Genomic DNA, 24,280 nt, shown 5'->3' with positions numbered 1-24,280 from the left:
CTCTGACCCATTCTACAAGATACAGCGCAAGGCCAATCAACTGCAATTTATAAAGAAGCTTTGAATGCGGTACCTTGTCAAAAGCTTTCGCCATATCAAGAAAAAGAACACCGATCTCTCCCGAGTTATCCAGTACGCTGAGAAAGTCATGAACCCTCGTAATTAGTTTAGTGGTTGACATTCCCTTCCTGAAACCATGCTGAAAAGGTGATAGGATGTCCTTTTCGTTTAAAAAGTCACTTATAAAGCGGGCCACGATGTGCTCTAGGAGTTTGCAGGAAGTAGAAATAATTGATACCGGTCGGTAATTAGTCACGAGTAGCTTATCTCCTTTTTTATAGATCGGTACAACACGAGCCTTCCTCGAATCCTCAGGCAACTCACTGGTTTGCAGAGATAAAGTGAAAATTTTAGCAAGATGCTCCGAGATCTCGTCGGCATAACGCTTTAAAAAAGCATTTGGAATGCCGTCAAGCCCATGAGCTTTCCGTTTATTTTACGAAGCAACGACAAAACCCCTTCTGTGGTAATGACAGGAACCTCGCTAGGATCGATGGATCGTTTCGGTGCATCAAAAATCATATCTGGAAGGCCCCCAAAAACAGTTTGAAAGTATCCATTGAAGAGCTGAGCTATTTCCTTGACGTTGGTAACAAGGCTCCCATCATCGCTTTTAATTTCTTTTATGACCTCTTTTTGATGGCCAAGGTAATTCCAAAACTTGCAGGGATCTGTTTTTATGAATGAAGGAACAGTAACCCAAAAATACTGGGATTTCGAAGTGGACAGTTTCTGTGCTAATTCATGTCTTAAGTTCTGCAAATACTGAGGAGATGCAGAATGGTGTCGCCTAAGACGTTGAAGTATCCGCTTCAAATGAATAATATCACGACTCACCCAAGGGTGTCGACGCTTATTTCTCACTCTCCGTTGAGGTACAAAATTTGTGACAGAATATAATATGCCTTCCTTAAGGCGTTCCCATAAGCTGTGTACATCGCCCTCATTAGTACGCAGCAGTACATCATCCAAATAATCAATAATAGAAGCGTCGTCAGCGCGGTCAAAATCATGGACGTAGGCAACAGACAAATTTCAAGTACTATCAACGCAATTAGTACGACAAGAAAAAAAAGCACGTGGTGCTCAGAAATACCAGGCTCAACTCTGAGTTCACCATTAGAGAACAATTCACTGGCAAAGAACAAATCTAACACATAACTGCGAGTCGGCCTAGTTGGAACATATTCATATTTATACTTTTTGTGCGCAAACAAACAAGGACGAAGAATAGGGGCAACACAAGGACGAGCGCTTTCTAACAACTGGTTTCATTTTTGAAGAACTACTTACTTAAATACCCACAGAACTGCGCGATCTAGAGAACAGAGCACGCCTACAGCGCATATGATACCCGCTGATCTGCGCGATCAAGTCAAAAGAGGAACGTCAATATTACATATAACACTTGTGATAAAAAAAGAAGGCGTGGACAAAAGCCACCCAGTCATACTAAAAACAGCAAAGTGCATAAAAACAACCACTTACAATAACATGCGTTAAAGATGTGATGATAGAAGCGAATTTTCTTTATCTAACAATGAAACAGAAGGATGGCTGATGCATTTTTCTTTTTGTTTTTCAATCCAGTATGCTTCCACGATTTCCCTAGCGGTTTGATTCCTATGCCTGTACAAAATGTCTGTGCTAGTAACACAAGGGGAGCAACCATGTTCTTGGCAATGCATTGCCAAATGCGTACTAGGGCGACCTTTCAGGCTAGACAAGTGCTCCCTTAACCTAGTGTTAATGCATCTCCCAGTCTGCCCTACGTACACATGACCACACGTCATAGGAATCTGGTAATCAACGTTCTTCGCGCAAGCAACAAATTGGTTCTTGCGCGGATGTTTAACAGTGCATTATTTCTGTACATCATCCTTACTTTCGAACTTCTTTTTAACCTTGGAACACACACTGCCTATTTTGTTTTTTGCCGAAAATACCACTTTTACTTCATAACTACCAGCCACCTTCTTAAGTCTGTGTGAAAGGCCGTGCACATACGGAATCACTGAAACATTGGAATCTCCATCCTTCTGCCTTTGATTCTTTGTGGATTGTCCTTTATCCTTGTTAAGTTCTTTCATTAGTCTAGCACACGTCGCCAGCATCACAGCGAGTGGGTACCCAGCCTTTCTCAACCTGTCAACTTGCTCAAAACCCGAGCTGGAAAACCGCTAATGAACTATGCATCAAACCATTCCAGGCTTGTGAAAAATGGAATAGTCATTTCGTGTTTCCGGTCAGCGTTGTTGAAGTCATGTCACCACACTGTAAGGATTGCATTTTTTGAGCAAGTTGACAGGTTGAGAAAGGCTGGGTACCCACTCGCTGTGATGCTGGCGACGTGTGCTAGACTAATGAGAGAACTTAACAAGGATAAAGGACAATGCACAAAGAATCAAAGGCAGAAGGATGGAGATTCCAATGTTTCAGTGATTCCGTATGTGCACGGCCTTTCACACAGACTTAAGAAGGTGGCTGGTAGTTATGAAGTAAAAGTGGTATTTTCGGCAAAAAACAAAATAGGCAGTGTGTGTTCCAAGGTTAAAAAGAAGTTCGAAAGTAAGGATGATGTACAGAAAGAATGCACTGTTAAACATCCGCGCAAGAACCAATTTGTTGCTTGCGCGAAGAACGTTGATTACCAGATTCCTATGACGTGTGGTCATGTGTACGTAGGGCAGACTGGGAGATGCATTAACACTAGGTTAAGGGAGCACTTGTCTAGCCTGAAAGGTCGCCCTAGTACGCATTTGGCAATGCATTGCCAAGAACATGGTTGCTCCCCTTGTGTTACTAGCACAGACATTTTGTACAGGCATAGGAATCAAACCGCTAGGGAAATCGTGGAAGCATACTGGATTGAAAAACAAAAAGAAAAATGCATCAGCCATCCTTCTGTTTCATTGTTAGATAAAGAAAATTCGCTTCTATCATCACATCTTTAACGCATGTTATTGTAAGTGGTTGTTTGTATGCACTTTGCTGTTTTTAGTATGACTGGGTGGCTTTTGTCCACGCCTTCTTTTTTTATCACAAGTGTTATATGTAATATTGACGTTGCTCTTTGGACTTGATCGCGCAGATCAGCGGGTATCATATGCGCTGTAGGCGTGCTCTGTTCTCTAGATCGCGCAGTTCTGTGGGTATTTAAGTAAGTAGTTCTTCAAAAATGAAACCAGTTGTTAGAAAGCGCTCGTCCTTGTGTTGCCCCTATTCTTCGTCCCTGTTTGTTTTGCGCACAAAAAGTATAAATATGAAATCTAACACACCATTTTTACGGGTACAGTCACACACAATTTTGTTAAGATTTAAAGCTAACATGGTATCCATAATTACATCACCAGAGGCACAGCTCCCGTAAGCTAAACTCCTCCAGTCCAAGCCTGGTAGGTTGAAATCCCCCGTCATAATCACATTGCTTTCACGCTTGGTTAACAAGTGGTCATATAAGATTTCAAGGAATGTTAATGGAGAATAAACAGCACGATATACCGCGCATAATAAGAAGGTCATACCCCAATATGACATATTTAAAAACAGGCTTTCCTGCTCTGAAATTTGGTCAAGAACAGTGACCTGACCAAGCGACTTCAAAATAACTGCGACACCCCCACCCCTTGAACCACGATCCCTTCTAAAAATATGATAGCCAGGGGGAATAATTTCATCATTACTTATTTGATCATGTAGCCATGTTTATGAACGAATAAGAATGTGCGGGTCATAAGAAAGGAGTAGTAGGTCAAGGGCGTTTGTTTTATTCTTAATACTTCTGGCATTTAGAGACAATATCCGTAGTTCTTGTGCTTGGTCCTGCAACCGCTATCTTTCAGAACCATCACTTCTGCTGATAGATGCTGGCGCCCGTGTACTCGATACATCATCCCACACTTAGTAGGTGTTATCGATTCGCAGTTTGTCGTGAATAAGGGAAACCTTCTTGCCCCTATTGCTTTCATTTTAGAGCGCAGCTCTTTGACGTCCGTTCCTGGGTTTCGCGTCGTCGTCGGCGTTGTCGTCGGCCTCGTAACCAGCTCCGCCCCCCTTTCATCCCCCCAGCGCTAGCAGCGACCGACTGATACCGCTGGATGCCGCTGACGCCGCTAGAGAGTCAAGATAACGTGACTGCATAGAACACCGTCGCCGCCATGCAGAAAGAGGAGGAAAGGGTCCCCCCCCCCCTGTTCTTTTGTGGCGGATAGGGTGCTCTTCAGTTGCCGACGCGCCGGTTATTTCACGTAGGCCCCGGCACGTCGACGAATACGTGACCACATTCCCACGGGTAGACCTGGTTCTTAGCGCTGCGGAAGCGAGGGTATCATATTGTTTGTGTCGGCATCGGCGGCGTTGTCCCTGAAACCAACTCCGCAGCTGGGGTTGACTCACTATCGGCGTCAGCGGCATCAGTCAGTCGCTGCTATCTCTTCCCTCCTCCCTTTATCGTGTTGTCCGCTTGCTGCGCGCGCTTCTGCCCCCATCGTTTGCCGCTGGGTGTACACGCCGCCCCCCTCCCCCCTCTTCCTGCGAGTCTCCGGTTGTCAAAGCGCCGGCTCGAACTAATTCCTTTCTTCGCTCCTCCTCCAATGCAACCCCTGTGCGGTGGCAATCAGAGAGCCAGATCGGTGGCGGCGGATCTGTATATGTGCACCGCCCGAGCCGAAATTGCCGCTGCCGTTCGCCCTGTGCGGTGGCAATCAGAGAGCCAGATCGGTGGCGGCGGATCTGTATATGTGCACCGCCCGAGCCGAAATTGCCGCTGCCGTTCGCCACTGCGAAATTATCTGCCAGTTCTTTCTGAGCCATGAGCGAGACGACCGATGGAAGTCCTCCGTCTGCTGCTGCTGCTGCTGCTGCTAAACGAGCTGCCAGAGCAGAGGCCCAGCGCCGTCGCCGTCAGAATCCAGAGGTGCGTGCCGCCGAAGCAGAAGCTTACCTAGTGGAGTCTTTGTTAAAGGAATACGTGTGAAAAATAAAAAAAAAATTCTGTGATCGCGCATACATGTGTTGCTCGATTTCTTTGCCTCAATCTATCGAAAAGGTGAAACAGCTTATTTGCTGCGCTCAAATTTCGCATTAGGAAGTAACGTAATCGTCGGTAATTTTTTTTTCTTTTTTCACTATGCCAAAGTAATTTACGCTTTTTGACTGTTTCAGCAGAATAGTCGTTTTGGACGCCGGTTCCCTTTAGCTTTCCAACCTTTCGCCAAACGTCCTGTTATTAAGGTAATCCTGAAAATGCAGGATAACTGGCGAATTCGCTGCTCGGCGACCTAACCTGTGAATACGCGCCACCGAAGAACAGGTAAGCCCAAGTTTATGGTGGAACGTAAGTCCTGCTTTTTCTGCCTTTTCTAGCATGGCAGGCAACCTTTGTTGATGCTGGGTTTTGTCAGTACCCTAAATGAGGACGTCGCCGACGTAAACGCACACTCCTGGGATACTTTCAAAGTTCTCAGTCAGTATCTTTTGAAAAACCTCACTGGCAGACGAAACGCCGAACGGTAGCGTCAGGAACCGATAGCGCCCGAAGGGAGTGGCGAACGTGCAGACGCGCGACGTAGCTTCGTCAAGGGGTATCTGATGAAAACCAGAGCTGGCGTCCAGTCGCGAAAAAAATTGAGCACCTGAAAGCTCACTTTCTATAACTTCGCAGGTAGGCATCGGTTAGTGCTCACGTAATATATTTTTGATTACTTCTCTAGGGCCCATGTACACTCGGAGAGCACCGTTCTTCTTTCCTACCACAACCAGAGGACTTACCCATTCGGTGGGTTCTTCTACTTTGACGATGATGGACGCCTTCTTCATGCGTGCCAGCTCGTCACTCAATGGTCGCTTCAGTGCGAAAGGTACTTTCCGAGCAGGTTGTACGACTGGAACCATGGCTGGTCGCAGAATCATCTTGTACGTTCTTTGTACGCAGCCTGTTCCACGAAAAAGATGTGAAAATTCTGTTTCTGGCCCCGCTTTTCAACTTCGCCTGACTGAGTCGATCTTTGCTGGGCCAATGCCAAACTCGATGCATGTGCTCAAGCCAATCATCGCTTGGCGTCCTTTCTTGACGATAAAGAAGGCAGTCTCTGTCATGGTACCGTTCATCTCTAATGCTTTAGTGGCGACACCAAGATGCTTGATCTCAGAACCGTTGCAGGCAGTCAGCTCTGCTGCGCTCTTGCGCAATGTGCTCACTTTCGAGATGTGCTGAAACATACTAAGCGGAATCAAGTTGGCTCGGGAACCCGTATCGACTTTCATTTCTATCTCGTGAGCAGCGACCCTGCCACGCACTGTGCAGTCTTTTCTTGGTTTTGTGCTTACGCCACAGATGCTGACCTCAAGGCCATCAAAGCTATCTTCACGATCTTCCTGAATGCCGTGAATTTTCGGGTTCTTGCAGCACGATGAAAAGTGACTCTTTTTAAATGCATAGCAAGCTTTTCCGTAGGCTGGGCATTGCAGTGGCGGTGCACTCGACCACAGTGCTTGCACCGGCATTTCTGTTTGCCGCGTTTATATCGGCGAGAGAAGTCTGCTTGCATGCGCTCATTGTTCCATGAAGCATTTTATTGTGCCGCCGCCTCAGCTGTTTTGCATATGTTCTCGGCTTTTTGTAGAGAGAAGGTTTTTTCCCGCAACATTTGTCTTGTTATTAGTCCCGAATACAATCTCGTCCCTAATCAGAGAATCTTTAAGGGTCCCGAAATTGCAAAGTTTGGCTTGCGTGCTCAGGTCACGTACATACCGCTCGAATTGCTGTCCCTCATTGTGGACTTGCATACGGAACCAACGGCGTTCGTAAACCTCGTTCCCTTGCTCAATAAAGTATGCGTCAAACTTCCGCACTAGTGTCTCGTAGTCATCCTTGAGGTCACCTTCAGCGAATGTGAAGTTGTTATAGACCTCAAGCGCTTCGTTACCCGTGGCGCTCTGGAGGATGGCCGCCTTGACCGCTTCTCTCTTGGGATGGTCTGTCGAGGTAGCCGTCAGGAATAGGTCCAGTCATTGCTTGAAGAGTTCCCAGTTCCTTGTCACATTGCCGGTCAACTGTAGTGGGCAGGGCAGCTTTAAGGCTTCCACGGCTTGCTTCCTGCCGCGTGGCTGCGGGCACTTCTGACACCATGTATCGTGGGCGTCTGAGCACGGCGACACACACAGCGGTTGGCCATCAAAAAGCTGCCTGTCTCTTTATTCTGTTTGCTTTTATATCTTCGTGCGAGAGGGTGCCGTATGCGCCGAAGCGGTTAGCGAAAAGAAGGATGCGCTGCTATCAGCTCGTCTCCTTCCGTGGTATCCAAGTGTGATACACTATCTCTTAATGTTTCGCCAAACATTATTCGTTCCATCGCTCTTTGGGTGGTCATTAACTTGTTATAGAGCGTCTTTATTAACCGCAAAAATTCCGCCATATATGTTAGTTAGCACCGGCAGCCTGCAGTGATTGTCCCCTTTTCTTTTCAATACAGGGGTAGGCTCACAGTTGGCATTTAGAAATGCCTGCCGTATGCACTCAAAATATTTTTATTCTTCTGTAAATTTCCTTCGCGTGATCGCAGTCCCCTTTGAGTACCTGACCTAGATTAACGCACACCGGTGCAGATTCTAGAGGCTGACAGGCGATCATGAATTTGTGTTCACTTGCGAGGCTACTGAATGTATACCTTTGGCTTCTGCATTTTAATCTTCAGCGCTGCTCTGGCACTTTATCGGTTAAGGTCGTTTATTATTGTTGGAATACATTTCCAGTGTTGCTCAATAGGACAATGCTATCTAAAAAGCGAAGGTTGTTGAGATATTCTCCCTTGATTGCCATTCCTAAGCTTTCCCAGCTTAATAGCTTGAATACTTGTTCCAAGCATGCATGCAGTGAAAAGCTTTACAGAGATTGTGTCTGCTTATCTGGAGGTCCTAAGTTCAAATCCTCGTTAGTCCAGTATGATTCTGAGGATTGGAGTGATGCCTCACACCAGCAAAAAGATATGCGATAGCCAGTGTAACTATACAAGTCGAGGTGAAACAAAATTAGGAAGGCCCACAAGGCTTCAACAAAGGCACTCGCTCACCGGCACACGAATTGGCCTATACACCTATACACCTGGTGACTCTTGAAATTCGCTACATCCGAGGCCAAAGCAGCACTTCAAGCACTGAAGCGCGCAGCGTCAAAGACCGTGTGGTTCTTTAAATGGACAAAATTACATATGCTGTACAACATTGACACTTCATTACTCTTCTCCCCGAAAGTCAAGATAGAAAAAGCTTTAGAGGCACTATTGCACCGTTCAGGTCTCGATGTTGCCTACACCCCCGTTTATGCCACCTTTAGGCTGTCTGAAAGCGTATGCACAACGTAATTTCAGCAAATATCCACAACGGGGCCTGCATCGGGAGACAGTTCGCGATCGTCTTGACGCTTTAGGCAGCCATGATCTGTAAAAAAAAAAAAAAAAAATCTCCATCCTCGGTGAAAAAAAGTGAGGAACAGAAAAAAAAAAGAAAAAGATGTGAACACCTTGTGCGATTTTCTTGTGGACCGTGACGTCATTAGTTCGTTATGAATAACGACGTAAAGTATGCCTCGCAACGACACCACGAAGATTTTGACGGGAACTTTTCACTGAAATGGACATATTCTGCGCTCTCGAGGACTTCTCATTTGACTTCATTTATTACCTTGGAATCTTTTTCGCGCAAGAAATTTCTGGGTTCTGCTATGAACTGTTGTATTTATTCACGAGCAGAGTAATTGTACTTGTTATGGCGATACTCTGACGCTGTTTTTATGCATGTGGAGATTTGCACTTTGTATCAAGTCCTTCGTATATTCATAAAGATTATTGAAGTAGTTTCATTCTGCGCGATTGTGGAAGCGTCTTTTTTTTCTTTTTCTAGTTTTACTAGTTTGTCGGGCAGTGCTCTTAATATCTGAGTGGGTTAGCGACGATGTTGGGATAGCTGGCTTTTCAAAAGCCAGACTTTTAATATTATCACAGCTAATAACAAACTACAAAGATGGCGGTGTGGCTGCGAACCTACCTGTTGCGTTTATGTGCTTTCTGGCTCGCGAAAGCTCCCGCCAGAGTGATTTGCGGAATTGTAGTTCAACAATTAAATTATACATTATCAGTTTCCTGTGTATAGGCACTCACTTCAGTTTTTTCCCTCTTTATTCTTGCTGAAGATTTCTAGTATAATACTACTATTTCACGTTTCTGTATGTAACCTCACCATCCAGCTATTTCCCTTCATATGTAAGGCTTGTTTACTCATTAAAACACGTTGGCAGGCTGGATGGTTTCAAGCCATGATAGAGTGTGTAAGCGCGATTGAACGAAAAAGAAGAGGTTTAGGTATCACATAAGTACACTGCTGTATACAAAACGGTGGGGATGGCAGAATCAACGCTGCATGACGGCGCATATATATATATATATATATATATAGTGTCGTAGTGGTGACGTTGAAGACCAAAGTCGCAATACTGAGAAAGACTAAACTAACGTTCATTGGGTGAACCTGTGCCCACAAAAACAGGCTACACTTATAGCACAACGATAGCGGCGAACACGGTCGACGATCGTCGAAAATATGATCAGCGGGTCAAACGCGTCGGCTTATATACAGCAGTCGTCGAATGTTCCAGACTAATCGTTGGGACCCACGTGCCTTCCACAAAGTTCTACACCATTCGCGTTACGCGATAAAATCAGATAACACAAGGTTCCGCGGCAACCGACAGCGGCTAGAAGCATCGATAATTTTCCAGAAACTTCGGATACATGCAGGCGCGTCCCGCGCTCGGCGATAACATTTGTTAGGTGGCGAAACGTTGTCACCCGATAAAGATAAGATACACGGGTCGATACCCCCTTCTTAAAAAGCATCGACCCGATGCTGCAAACAAACGAAAGTAATAAAGAAAAGCACTCCCCAGCAAAGAAAACAAGAAAATAAGGAATTTCATCAGCGGGCGTAAAAGGGCTTCAGACGCACTACGTGGACCACTTCAGATCGTTCTCGGCGCCGCTGTCACTACGAAATGCCGTCTGGCACGACCTCATAGTCCAGCTCGCCAACACGCCGGATGATCTTGTAGGGTCCGAAATAGCGTCGCAATAGTTTCTCACTGAGTCCTCGTCAACGTATTGGGGTCCATACCCAAACACGGTCGCCGGGCTGGTACTCGACGAAGCGTCGTCGGAGGTTGTAGTGTCAGCTGTCGGTACGCTGCTGGTTCTTGATCCGCAGGCGGGCGAGCGATCGGGCTTCTTCGGCGCGCTGGAGATAGGTAGCGACGTCAAGATTTTCCTCGTTAATGACGAGCGGCAGCATGGCGTCGAGCATTCTCGTCAGGTTCCAGCCGTAAACCATCTTGAACGTCGTGATCTGTGTTGTTTCTAGCACCGCCGTGTTGTAAGCGAAGGTTATATATCGCAGAAACGTGTCCCACGTCTTGTGCTCGACGTTGACTTACATTGCTAGCATGTCGGCGAGGGTCTTGTTCAGGCGCTCCGTGAGACCATTCGTTTGCGGAGGGTACGCAGTTGTCCTCCTGTGGCTTGTCTGGCTGTATTTCAGAATGGACTGGGTGAGCTCTGCTCTAAAACCCGTTCCACTGTCGGTGATGAGGACTTCTGGGCCACCATTTCGCAGCAGGATGTTCTCGAAGAAAAATTTCGCCACTTCGGCTGCGCTGCCTTTTCGTGGAGCTTTAGTTTCAGCGAAGCGGGTGACATAGTCTGTCGCCGCGACGATGCACTTATTCCCGGATGTTGACATCGGAAACTGCCCCAACAAATCCATCCCAATCTGCTGGAATAGTCGAAGAGGAGGTTCGATTGGCTGTAGTAATCCTTCTGGCCTTGTCGGTGGTGTCTTTCGTCGCTGACTGTCTCGCCATGTCTTCACGTAACGGGCGATGTCGGCGGTCCGTCGCGGCCAATGATACCTTTCCTGTATCCTCGACAGTGTCCGCGAGAATCCGAGGTGCCCAGCGGTTGGATCGTCGTGTAGGGCGTGCAGTACCTCTGGACGCAGTGCTGATGGTACAACACGAAGGTAGCTGGTGCGGACTGGCGAGAAGTTCTTCTTCACGAGCAGATTGAACGAAGACAACCCGCGCTTAAATGCTCTAGGATCCCTTGAAAGTACTCGACGAGGCCTTTTAGCTCTGGGTCTGCTCGTTGCTGTTTAGTGAAGTCTTCCGCGCTTGTTATTGTAAGGAAGGCGTCGTCGTCTTCGTCGTCAGGCGGCGGGGGATCGATGGGGGCGCGTGATAAGATGTTCTCGTCAAATTGTTTTTTTTCCGGACTTGTATATTACGGTGACGTCATATTCTTGCAGTCTGAGGCTCCACCGTGGCAGCCGTCCTCAAGGGTCCTATTAGTTAGCTAGCCAACACAAGGCGTGGTGGTCGCTGACGACTTTGAATGGCCTGCCATAGAGGTAAGGGCGGAATTTTGCTGTAGCCCAAATAATGACGAGGCATTCCTTTTCAGTGATAGAATAATTGCCTTCCGCTTTTGACAGCGACCGGCTAGCATACGATATCACCCGTCCGTCTTTCCTCTGGACTAGGACGGCACCGAGGCCTAAGCTACTGGCGTCAGTGTGGATTTCGGTATCGGCGTCCTCGTCGAAGTGCGCAAGTACGGGCGGCGACTGCATGCGTCGTTTGAGTTCTTGAAATGCGTCGGCCTGCGCCGTTTCCCACTTGAACTCGAGATCACATTTGGTTAGATGTGTTAGCGGCTCCGCGAAGCGTGAAAAGTCCTTGACAAATAGCCTGTAGTAGGCACACCTGCCAAGAAATCTACGCACTGCCTTCTTGTCGGTGGGCTGCTCGAACTTTGTGATGCCCGCTGTCTTCTGCTGGTCGGGGCGTACTCCAGATTTGCTGATGACGTGGCCTAGGAATAGAAGCTCATCGTAAGCGAAGCGGCACTTCTCGGTCTTCAGAGTGAGCCCTGATGTCTTGATGGCTTCTAATACTGTCGCAAGCCGCCTAAGTTGCTCGTCGAAATTTCCGGCGAAGACGACAACGTCATCCAAATAAACAAGACACGTCTGCCACTTCAATCCTGCTAACACAGTGCTCATGACGCGCTGAAACGTTGCAGGCGCCGAACGCAGTCCGAATGGCGTGAACTTGAACTCGTAGAGGCCGTCTGGAGAGATAAAGGCGGTCTTTTCGCGATCTCTCTCGTCGACTTCTATTTGCCAGTAGCCAGACTTGAGGTCCATCGACGAAAATTATTTAGCGTTCAAGAGTCGATCCAATGCGCCTTCTATCCATGGAATGGGGTACACGTCCTTCTTCGTGATCTTGTTCAGTCGACGATAATCGACGCAGAAGCGCAGGGTTCCGTCGCTTTTCTTCACCAGGACTACAGGAGACGCCCACGGGCTTTTCAACGCCTGGATAATGTCGTCGCGCAGCATTTCGTCGAATTGTTGCCTAATAGCTCCACGTTCTCACGTCGATACTCGGTAAGGGCTCTGGCGGAGTGGCCGAGCGCACTCTTCGGTTATTATGGGATGCTTTGCAACTGGTGTTTGTGGAATCTTCGATGACGTCGAAAAGCAGTCTTTGTATCGTCGGAGAAGACTTCTGGTCTGTCTCTGCTTACTCATAGGACGACTTGGATTTACGTCGAAGTCTGGTTCGGGGACTGTGCTCATCGGGGTAGATGCGGCAGAATTCGAGAGGACACAGGCATTGCTGGTTTCCGCAATTTCCTCGACGTACGCGATTGTCGTACCCTTGTTTTATGTGCTTAAACTCGTGGCTGAAGTTGGTTAGTATAACTTCCGCTTTCCCTCCGTGGAGTCGAGCGATCCCTCTTGCGACGCAAATTTCATGGTCGAGCAGTAGATGTTCGTCGCCCTCGATGACGCCTTCTACGTCAGCGGGTGTTTCGGTGCCGACAGAAATAATGCTGGAGCGCGGCGGGATGCTCCCTTGATCTCCGAGCACACTCAAGGCGTGATGACTACGAGAGCTCTGCGGCGGTATCACTTGATCTTGCGGCAGCGTTATCGATTTTGACTTCAGGTCTATGATTGAGCCGTGTTGGTTCAGGAAGTCCATGCCGAGAATGACGTCTCGTGAACACTGTTGGAGGATAACGAAGGTGGCAGGTTAAGTCCGGTCATGAACGGTAATTCTTGCCGTGCAGAATCCAGTCCGAGTAATGAGGTGTCCTCCAGCGGTTCGAATTTGAGGGCCTTCCCATACAGTTTTAACTTTCTTTAACTGGGCGGCGATCTGTCCACTCATTACGAAGTAATCGTCCCCTGTATCCACTAACGCGGTAACCGTCGAGAAGCACATCGAGGTCGGTGGTTCTTTGTCTGGCGTTGCAGTTATGTCTTGGCGTCGGATCACGGCTGCGTCGTGTTGAACTGAAGGTGGAACGTCGCGTCGTCAAGTCGTCTTTTTTCGGTGTAGTCTTAGCTTCCTGAATTCGTCGAGACGGCGGCGTGTCGTTATTATGTCGTAGGGATGGTCTCTTCGTCGTCTTCGTCGGTGGCGGAGGATCTTCGTCAGTTCGACGAACAGCAACCGCACCTCCATCGGTTGCGGCTTTTGGTTTTCCGGACATGGGCTCGCAGAGCGTCCCCGGGCTGTGCCGGTGTATGGTCGGCGCTGCGGCGACAGGTAGCGGCCTGGTGACGGCGAACGGGACGGTCGTCGAGGGCTCTACTGAGTGGCGGCGAGGCAGTAGGCAATATCGTGAGATCGTTCGCCAAACTGTGGTCGCGGCGTGTTAACGGCGAACTATCGAAGTCCCATCTCCCGGTATGGGCATCGGCGGTAGATGTGCCCGGCTTCTCCGCAGTGATGGCAAAGCGGACGATGGTCGGGGGCGCGCCTACCGTCAGTCTTCCTTGGAATGCCGCGTGAGGTGACGGGTTACCGTGCCGTCAGCCGGTGACGGGTTGGCGTGCTGGGCGACGGAAGTGTGTCGTCCCTGGGCCTTGCCGTGGGCGCGGAGAGGGAACGTGACGGCGGGCTACAGCGGCGTATGTCATCGCTTGCGGCTGAGGCTGCGGCGATTCAATGGCTACTCCGAGTTGTTGTTGGAGCTCCTCACGTGCGGCGTCGGCAATCGAAGCCACTTGAGGCTGCGATGATGGGAACAGCTTCTGTAGTTCCTCCCGCACGACTGCTCGGATAGTCTCACGCGGGTCGTCGGTGGCCAGTGACTGGACTCCGGCGTAGCTTGTGGAGTTCGTGCTGCGGTTGAATTGCCGGTTCCGCATTTCCAGTGTCTTCTCGATGCTAGTGGCCTCGCGAAGAAACTCTTCGACAGCCTTCGCTGGGCTTCGTACCATTCCGGCGAAAAGTTCCTCTCTTACACCACACATCAGTAGGCGGAGTTTCTTCTCCTCGGACATATCCGGGTCGGCATGGCGGAACAGATGGCTCATTTCTTCCGTAAAGCTGGCAACATTCTCGTTGGGTAGCTGCACTCGGGCGTGCAGCATAGCTTCGGCCCTTTCCTTGCGCACGACGCCCGTAAAGGTGCGCAGGGGAGCCGCTAGGGAACAGGTCCCATGCTGTCATGGTCGACTCCCGGTTCTCAAACCACGTTCTGGCGGCGCCTTCTAATGCGAAGTATGCATGCCGCAGCTTGTAGTCGGAGTCCCAGTTGTTGAAAGTCGCGATTCGTTCGTAGGTCTCCAGCCAGGATTCCGGGTCTTCAGTAGCTGCTCCATGAAAGGTCGGTGGGTCCCGAGGTTGTTGCAGGATAACGGGGGACGCTGAAGCAGCCATTGGGGTTGTCTTGGCCACGATGTTTTTTGTCGTCTCAGGCAGAACTCCATGCTCTGGGGGCAGTCCTTGCAGTCGGCGGCTAGCACGTTGGTCTTTGGCGATGGTGGTTTTGCCCTCGGGCTTGGGGCGTTCGGTACATGAACGCACAAGCACCTCCACTAGAAGTAACGTGGTGGTGACGTTGAAGAACACAGTAGCAATACTGTGAAAGACAAAACTATCTTTTATTGGGCGAACCTGTGCCCACAAAAACAGGCTACACTTATAGCACAACGATAGCGGCGAACACGGTCGGCGATCGTCGAAAATTTGATCAGCGGGTCAAGCGCGTCGGCTTTTATACAGCCGTCGTCGAATGTTCCAGACTAATCGTTGGGACCCGCGTGCTTTCCTCAAAGTTCTGCACCATTCGTGTTACGCGATGAAATCAGATAACACAAGGTTCGGCGACAACCGACAGCGGAGAGAAGCATCGATAATTTTCCAGAAACTTCGGATACATGCAGGCGCGTCCCGCGCTGTGCGATAACATTTGTTAGGTGGCGAAACGTGGTCACCCCATAAAAATAAGTACACGTGTCACTATGCAAGAAAACCGGACATAACTTTGAAATGGCAAAGAAATAATTTTCAAGCGACAAAACAGAAAGTTAACATTCACATCAATTTTTGCAGCAATGTGTTCTTGGATACATAACGTATGTTTACATCACTTAAACTGTATTTGTTAAGTGTTGAGGGAAGACAGTAGGAGAGTGCTTGAAGGCCATAGTTAGTCCGAGGGCGCGGGACTTCCCAGTGTTCAGTGTCGATTTAGGCGAAAAGAAGGATTCCGCTGCAAGTTCGCGATGTGTATGATAAGATTAGTACCCTTAATCTTGTCACGTTTAAAAGAACACATAAGTTGATACTCGGAACGGTGGTCTACTTGTAAAATTTTAAACTTCCTGAATATATCACGCGTATGTGCATTGTAACACAAGTCTGAAATAGCACGTAAGGCATTCTTTTGAAGTGAAACTAAATTACCTAGTGAGGTCTTAGTACTGTTTTACCAGACGAGGTTACAAAAGCGCAGGTGAGAAGCAAATAATGCGTTATAAATCATAAGTTTCTGTGGTATTGGTAGTAGCATCAGGCATCTGCGCAACATACCTAACGCTTTACTAAGCTTATTTCGAAAGTAATCCGTGTAGTGGTCCCATAGCATCAATTCATGAAAGATAACACCTTAAGTTTTTGCTGTAGCAGAAAGTAATATTTTTGTGTCATTCAGTATGAGGCACTAAGTGAGATGACAAGGCGCGGACTTCACTCTAAAGAGCACCGCTTTTGTCTTGGAGCTGTTGAACTGGAGGGATTTTGTTACAGACCAGCTATATATTTTGTGAAGTATTTCATTAGCAAAATTCATGAGATCATCCACCTTAGTCCCTGAGAAGAATAAACTAGTGTCATCTGCGTAAATATTATAGTTAATCGAATCATCAATATTCACAATGCCATTTATATAAATGATAAATAGAAGTGGTCCAATATGCTCCCTTGAGGCACACCTTGCTTAATAAGTTTAAACGAAAATAATTTTGTATTTATTGATACGCATTGCTTTCTATTTGTTATGTAACTTCTAATTAAATATAGATCTTTTCCACGTGTATCAAAACAGTTCAATATTTCTAATACTGTTCTATGGTTAATTCTGTCGAAAGCTTTTGAGAATTGAAAGACTACTCCCAATGTTAGTTTCCTTATCTCTGTATTTTTCACAGTTAGTTCTTTTTGTTTAAGAAGAGCAGTTTCAGTCGAGCAGCCTGAACTGAAGCCATATTCACATGGTGTTAAAGCACAATACTTTTAACGAAAGCAGTCATCCCAAGGAGAATAATTGTTTCTAAAGCTTTTGGAAAACAGAGGAAGAATTGAGATTGGTCTATAGTTACTTGTTTTTCCCTTTCTCTGCCTTTGTACATCACAGCTACCCTTGCAATTTTCATTTGTTGAGGAAGAATACCAGAGGTTAAGGAGATGTAAATAGGAGTGAGGCAAGGGGTGAGCAGGTCAATAACAATAGGAATTTGTTCTATATTTATTCCGTGCGCAACCTCACTTTCAGTTCGCCTAAAGTATATGAACACATTTAAAACTTCAGTGTGATCAGTCTCATCAAGATAGAAAGGATGTGTAAGGAGAGTGGGCAAATACATCAAGGCATCTTGATCAAAGGTGCTTTCAACTAGAGAGACAAAGTAATCATTAAATTTGTTGGCGAATGCTCCATCTTTAAGAACCTCATTACCAAGCTTGAGCTCTATAATAGTACTGGTGGCTCGCCTTGATGATATAACAGAATTCAGTTTATTCCAAGTCTGTTTCGCATCGACGATACCATCGAACATGGAGTAGTAATAGTCGCGTTTACCTTGTTTTTCAGTTGTTTAGCTTGTTTAGCTTGTTTTACAGTCAGGTTATTTAGATATTCTTTAAACTGCTTCAACTCATCTGGGGCATGGCTATTCAAAAACGCATGGTACAGCTTATTCTTTTCTTTTATCATTTTGATTAGCTTAGAGGAGATCCATGGCTTGCGAGCCTGTTTAGGTTCTTTTACGCGACTGTAAGGTAAGTGTTTTTGGTATACTGTGCACACCATCTTTATAAAACGGTAATAGGCGTTATCAGGTGATGAAGAGGAGAGAATGTCATCCCAGCTCAACGAGCTTATTTCGTCAAGGACGAGGACGTAGAAAGAAACAGATACACAGAGGATGTCTGAGTATCTGTTGTTTTTCTACGTCGTCGTTCAATCGCGCTTGCAAACTGTATTATGGGTGCTTACTGAGCATCCTTGCTAGTATTTACCAGCGCTAGTAAAGCTCATGACGGGAGATATAGATGTGACGTTGCCGGCATATGTAGGCACACGTGCACGACTCGCTGTGTGTAACCCATCATTAGGAATAGCGACAGTAAAGGGTAATGGGAAGCAACAGCCCGATTACTGGGTCTATGAAGTGGATGGAATACGGCAGTTGGGCTAGTTCATGGAGCCCCAAAGCTACACACTGAAACTGAGCTGCATGAGATAAATCTCCGCCCTCGTAAATCTGGGGTATTCCAGGTAAGTCACAGCCCATTTTCGGAAGCCTATCTGATTCCGCTCGACCTTGAAATATACTGCGTGAGCCTGTGTGAACACAAGTCCCATTCATATGAAGCCAACAGATTTGTCGAAGTGATAGGAAATTTCAAAGGTACAAATTATGCAATGGGGAAACACAATCGAGCAATATTAATGCTCTGTGCATAATGCTGGTGTCTGCGACATGTTGCAACTGCCGTGGGAGTTTTCAAAGTGCTCCTTCAAGCAATTTAATATCTTGAAATTGCTGTAAGTGAAGGCTGACCATTGCTGCCTAAATAAATGAATGAATGAAACCACGTTTATTATACATTAAAATGCGCCGAAGACCCTGCGGTGGAAAGAGGAGGGGTGTTATTGCAAAAGGGGAAGGGTAAGGCTGCCTCCGTTTTATTCATGAACGTCCTGGAGGCAGCTAAGGGACCGCATGGCGCTTGTGGCTGTCGCGGAGCCGATCGCCGACGGGTGGTGCTGCAGGGTCCTGAAGGAACAGCAGCAGTGCTCGCCAGAACTGGATGGCATGATCCGGAGACGTGGTATCCGGGCAAGCCCAAGTCCGGAGAGGAGAAGGCCAGGGTCCCCGCTGTATGGTGGCCAGGGCACGAAGCCTTGGTGGGATGTAGAGGGGCACTCCCAACAAAGGTGGTGTAGATCAGCACGACATGTGCACATGGAACAGAACCCGCTTACGGGTGGTGGTGGGCCACCCTTGTGGAAACGGCTCAACAAGTGAGGAGTAAGAAGGGTGCTTGTCTGGATTCTCCGAAGCAAGACTGACTCTCGCCGTGTGAATACCTTCGGTGGAAATGACGGTATAGAGAGTGGATTGCCCACTGCTGCGAGGTAGGCGGCACGTTGTTGTTTGGTCGCATGCTTGTCTGCCATTGGGTCTGCTACCTCAGGTGTGGTAGCTAGGAGAGGATAAGGGTTATCGGAGGCTCTGGCTAGTGCGGTAGAGAGATGAGCGCGCGCCAGTCTATGAGCCTTCTCGTTTCCGGGGATACCCCAGTGCGCAGGGACCCAGTGAATGGTAATATCGTGACCGCATTCGCCGAGCAGGCGTGCCTGGTGCCGGATCTTCTGCAGTACTGGATCTGTATAAATAAGATTAGCATATGCCCGATGGGCAGCATGGGAATCTGTGTACACATGATGGTGAACAGGGTCAGTTTGAGACGAAGTTGCGAGGGCCCACTCCAAATAATCTAAGATGACCATTAGCTCAGCGCGGGTGCTGGACATTGCTTCTGCTGATATATGATGGCGGCCGTTCTGATTTTCATTTGTCTTGTCGTACCACGCAGTCGTATAACAGGTGTTACAAGCGTCGTCTGCAGGCAGTGCAGCGTCCGTGTATACGATGCGTTCAGTCAAGGAGAGTGAACTCGTAGCCTTGGCATGCCTCTTGGCATATGCAAGACGCGGCATTCGCTGAGTAGGGTGCATATTGAGAGGAAGTGGCCTGCCACGGGTGAAACCCATGATTTCCCACGGCGGCATGTTCTTGGCAAAATGGGCATTTTGTGGACGTCATACCCGAGGAGCATGAGTGTGTGTCGCCCGGTTTTTGTGGCGCGAAGTCTCGTCTCTTGTGTATAGATGTGCATGTCTACGAGCTCGGACAGGTTGTTGAGTTTGCTACAACTTTTAAGCGCTTCGAGGCTTGTGTACCTTGGGAGTCCAGTTACAATGCGTTTGGCTTCGTTAAGTAACCGGTCGAGCGCGTGCATCTGTGTGCGGTTGACTGGATGATACGGCCGCCCGTACATGATACGGGAGACAAGAAAAGCTTGACCGAACTGCCGCATTTCACGTTCGTTTACTCCACGGGTGCGGGTAGAGATTCTGCGTAAAGCGTGCAGGATTTGTTTACTGGTCTTCGTAACGCATTGGAACCAAGTGTTCGCTGTGCAGTTCTCGTCTAGGTGCACACCGAGTATTCGGATAGTAGTATTGCTGCCTAAAGCTTTGTGCAGATGCGCGAAATGCTCCGCGGTTAGCACAAGCCATTGGGAATGTCGGTTTAACTTGCGAGAACCATGAAGAAACACAGACATTTAACGCAATTTATGTACTGATGTATTCCCACCTTCTATGTAATACCTTTATGAAGGCGTCTTTAAGGTATTAAAGTGCGTTAGGAATGTACAGAAAGCATATGACAAAATATTTATCTTTAGTAAAATGTGGCAATAATCAGTTTGTTTAATGTCATCATTGTCTGATTATCTCTGTATTTTAAATTAAACGATACCAATTAATTTCTATGCTTTCCTGACATCGCTTTTTTTTCGTGTGGTTGCGAATAACAATAAACACATCCGCGTAGTTCTCCTAAGTGTTCTCGCTTGCTATAATTTTTGAAGTTTGCTAGTTCATTCGGGATTATGCAAGGAAGCTTAGGTCTATAGTCGTTTCATTGCTCCTCGGAACGTTTGCGTAAACTTGAGAACGCAGCAGTGCCCCAGCATTTGGCGGTATTAGGCTAACTGCTGATTTCTCTCCGGTCGTTTCCCCGATACGAAATGTTACTTCATGAAGCATTGTAGCTTCTTGGTGGCAAATGGCAATGACCTGTTCGTTCCAGCAAAATTACATGAAGAATAAACGGAAAGGAACTCGTGAAGTAACAAGGCGCGCCCATTCGAAGCTTCCAAGCGTTAGCCTCGGGCACCAGAGACTCGTGTCTGTGCCTCATAAATCTCGGACAAGCGCAACCACGTGCACACAAAGAACACACGCACGTCCCGTGGCAGTAGCGGAGATGGTAAGTGAAAGAAGGCTACGGAATGGTACGCAATGCCCAGATGAAAACAAAGTGCAGCAGATGGCACAAAGTACGTAAAGTGGAACGACTAAAAAAAAAGGGAAGCTCCTTGTGGCGCCAAGCCAGGGGACTGTCGCGAAGAAGGCCACAAGAGGCAAGCGCAACTCGTGATGGGCTCGGACGCCGAAACGTTGTCGCACTTCACGAGAAAGTCCGTAAGAAGGAGGGAGCCACTTCTTGTTTCTCCGCGAACGCGCGGACAGCGCTGATGTGCGGGAGCTGGGGTAGCGCCATCCCCTCGCAGCGCGCTCACACGAGGGTTCGTGTGCGAGGAAGAAAGGCTCCCGCTTTCCACTTACAAGTCTGAACGATTCACGGCCATCTCACTAAACAAGGAGAACACTTTCCTTTTCGAGGTGCCATGCCGATGTATTCTTTCTGTTCTTGTGCTCCGACGGAGAAGGGGGAGGAGGGGGGCTGAGTCTCTCGTTTAAAGTATAAGCGTGGTTTCTGCACCATTGCATTTGCAAGAGTAGTGTTACTGACCTACCTAGCGGTCATTGTACTGTAACGTGTTCTGTTTTCAATTTTTTTTCTGTTGCGTTTACTGCATGCGCTTCTGAATGTTATTTTTTATTATTGCTAGTTTTTTTCTCAAGCAAGATGGAGCAGACACCCGGCCATGCCTACTGTGTTTTCTGCCTGCACTCCTTACAACTGTACCTTCAGTTATGTACTCTTGTCAAGTTAACTTTGACTTTTCACTTCGGAGAAGGGACAAAAGAAACGTGCCTAGCATATTTAGTGGAGATGAAGACTTTGCTTGGTTTTAAAACTAATTGCCACATCAGCCCTGCAGATAAAGCTACACCCCAGCAAATGTTGGCATTTCCTCAACCGAAATACTGCGCACAGTATGTAGTCGGGCAGAGTAGTTTGACATAGCAGCCCTAACTAAGTTGATCATATTTGAGAAGGAGCAGCGCTAATTAGATGGTGCGAATATTGGTTTGAATGTGGCTGGGACCTACTTATAGAAAACGTCGCCCTAGCTACGATAAAAAGCCGTGCATACCCTTTCCTTCATCTTCGTTGAGTTAGCGCTGTTGCATATCAAATGTGAACTTCCACCAACTCGCCGAAGTTTCACTACTACTGTTAGTTAAGATGGTTTTTGTCACAGATTGCTCTCATTTTAGTACGTGTTAGCAGTTCACAAGTTCCTTCATGTATCGTAGTCCGGATTAACGGACATGCCGCGCTTGCCATGGCCACGACTGTTTTTCCGATGCTCAGTCCTGCCGTTTTTTGTTTTTGTTTTGCCCTTGTTGACATAGCGTACACTTTATTTTGCATAGAAACTGATTCTCTGTCGTCAGTTTCTTAGAATTCACGATCAATAATGTGCGCAACTATACATGTATCTATTAGGTCGTCAAAGTCTGGATGGACCTTCCACACTGGTTCGCTATGACTGCCCTGCCGTGACAGAGCGACAAAGCACAAAGACGTTTGCTGTGCCTGCAGTAGAAAATTGTGTGTGTCCTACACGACACAGCTGGCATGCCGTCTTATTTTTTGCCTGCGTTGCTTGTGCAGACGCAGGGAGTGCGCTAAAACACAAACTGGGAACACCTGGGAGCGGCAGGCGTTGTGTGAGCATGGGTGCCCGAGTTATATCGAGAAGGGGTAGTCCAATGGTTAAGCACAGTCGACCGTCATATGCTTGGAATCCTTACGTTTATTGCAGCTGCAACCTTTAGGAAAGTTTAGGCCATTTTCTGTCATACTGACGACCGTTCTTCGTTTTCTTGATTTCTTCTTTTATTTTACTTTTGTGAGCGTGAGCGACTGCTTCATCTCCTTCCGGGTAATGCCAAGCTGCTGCTGCTCCTTACTGCCTCACACGCACCGCACTGCTGGTCTTTTCGCCAACTGCGCATGGCTTTACGCAGCTTAGAGGATACGTTATTTTCGCAGCTGAGGGGGAGGGGGAGGGTATACAGAAATGCTTGTGGACCACCATTGGCTACAGCTTATAGAAACGAAATCGCAAAACTCATTTCCTTCCCTTCTTCCGTTTCCTACTACAGCGTCTTTCGCAGCTATAGCTTGCTGTGCGACGTCACACCCCATTTTTTTTTTACTGTGCAACAGTATAGTAAATTTTCGTTCGTTCTCTGTCCTCGCTTCACCGCTGGAACTTGAAGCTTCTCGGACGATGATCGGCAGTTGTTGATCAAACGCAGGCAGGAAGCGATGAGATCAGATGTACAAGAAATATTTATAGATAAACTTTTCTACATACATAGCAGGTAAAACAAATACATTACAAACTTGAACAATTGAGAAACAAAGTCTCACTCTTCGACTGTCTCAATGACTGTTAGAGCCCAGACTCGTTTTAACGTACATAGTACGGAGGCTCACTGATCTATCAGCAATCCTGATTTCAGCCAAGTCTGAGGGACAGCATGTCGTCCCGATTTTTATAGCCCAATTACACAAAGAAAAAAAAAGGCGGTAGGGCCTTTGGCCCGTCCCACAGGTTCAGTTGCCAATCAGAGTCAACTGTTTGTTAAGCCACAACCCACAGGGATATGGGCTTACTCTTCAAAATAAACATATTGAAAAACAAAGCTCTTTTCCTTCTTCCCTAAAACTCCGATGCCCTCTCATTTCTTCGTAGTTGGTGACGGGCTCAGCAAAACACGCCAAGCCCGAACAAGTTATCGCTAGGCCGCCTCAAATCCCAAGGGCGTCTCTGGGCCGCAACTGTATCGGAAGCAGGGGCATCGATACCACGTAGTGCGGCCGTACTCAAAGTTTGTCCGCGTGGGAGACTGATGGCCCTCCTTGTCCTTCAAACTTATTGTCTACAAAACAAAGTTCTCCGAGTGCGTGTTTCCAAGACGCCGTCGACCGAATGCACTCTTTAGGGCCCATACATGGTCCCTCCGCCCGTCCGTACCGCCCTCGTCCGCCCGCGTGCGGACGCCCAAAAGGCGAAAGGTCTCGCAAAATTCGATGCACGCTCAATCCACACGAGCGGAACGCACGCGCGCTCCTATTGGGCGACGCGGCCTGTTGACAGCTGGCAACAATTCGGCGGAGCAAAGGAGTTCAAGGTTGGCAACGACCTTTAACAGCAGACGACACTGGCATATTTTTGCAGATGTGATTTCAAGTTTGCGCGTTCCGGTGAAAATGCGACTCTAGGCTGCCACATTCTGTTCTGCAGCCGTATGTGTTGCATTGGCACCGTCATCCTTCTTCGAAACATTGCACAGTCGTCTGATCTGCGCCACCGTTTACAGATGTATTGCAATCGCATCACGTCGCAGCGCGCGACGTATTCTCGGATGATTACTTTCAGTGCGCGCTGCCTTGGCTGGTTGAACAAAACCTCTCTAATTATCCAACGTGCTGCGTTCTGCGTCACGCGAAACTGATAGTGTCGCCGGAAACGCGGTGGCGCGGTTTCTGTAGTGCTAGTGACAGCTTGCAAGAATACGGAACACACGCA

This window comes from Dermacentor variabilis, unplaced genomic scaffold (genome assembly GCF_050947875.1).
Source record: "Dermacentor variabilis isolate Ectoservices unplaced genomic scaffold, ASM5094787v1 scaffold_14, whole genome shotgun sequence".
In the NCBI taxonomy this organism is placed as follows: Eukaryota; Metazoa; Arthropoda; class Arachnida; order Ixodida; family Ixodidae; genus Dermacentor; species Dermacentor variabilis.
Note: the sequence above shows the minus strand (reverse complement) of the source record.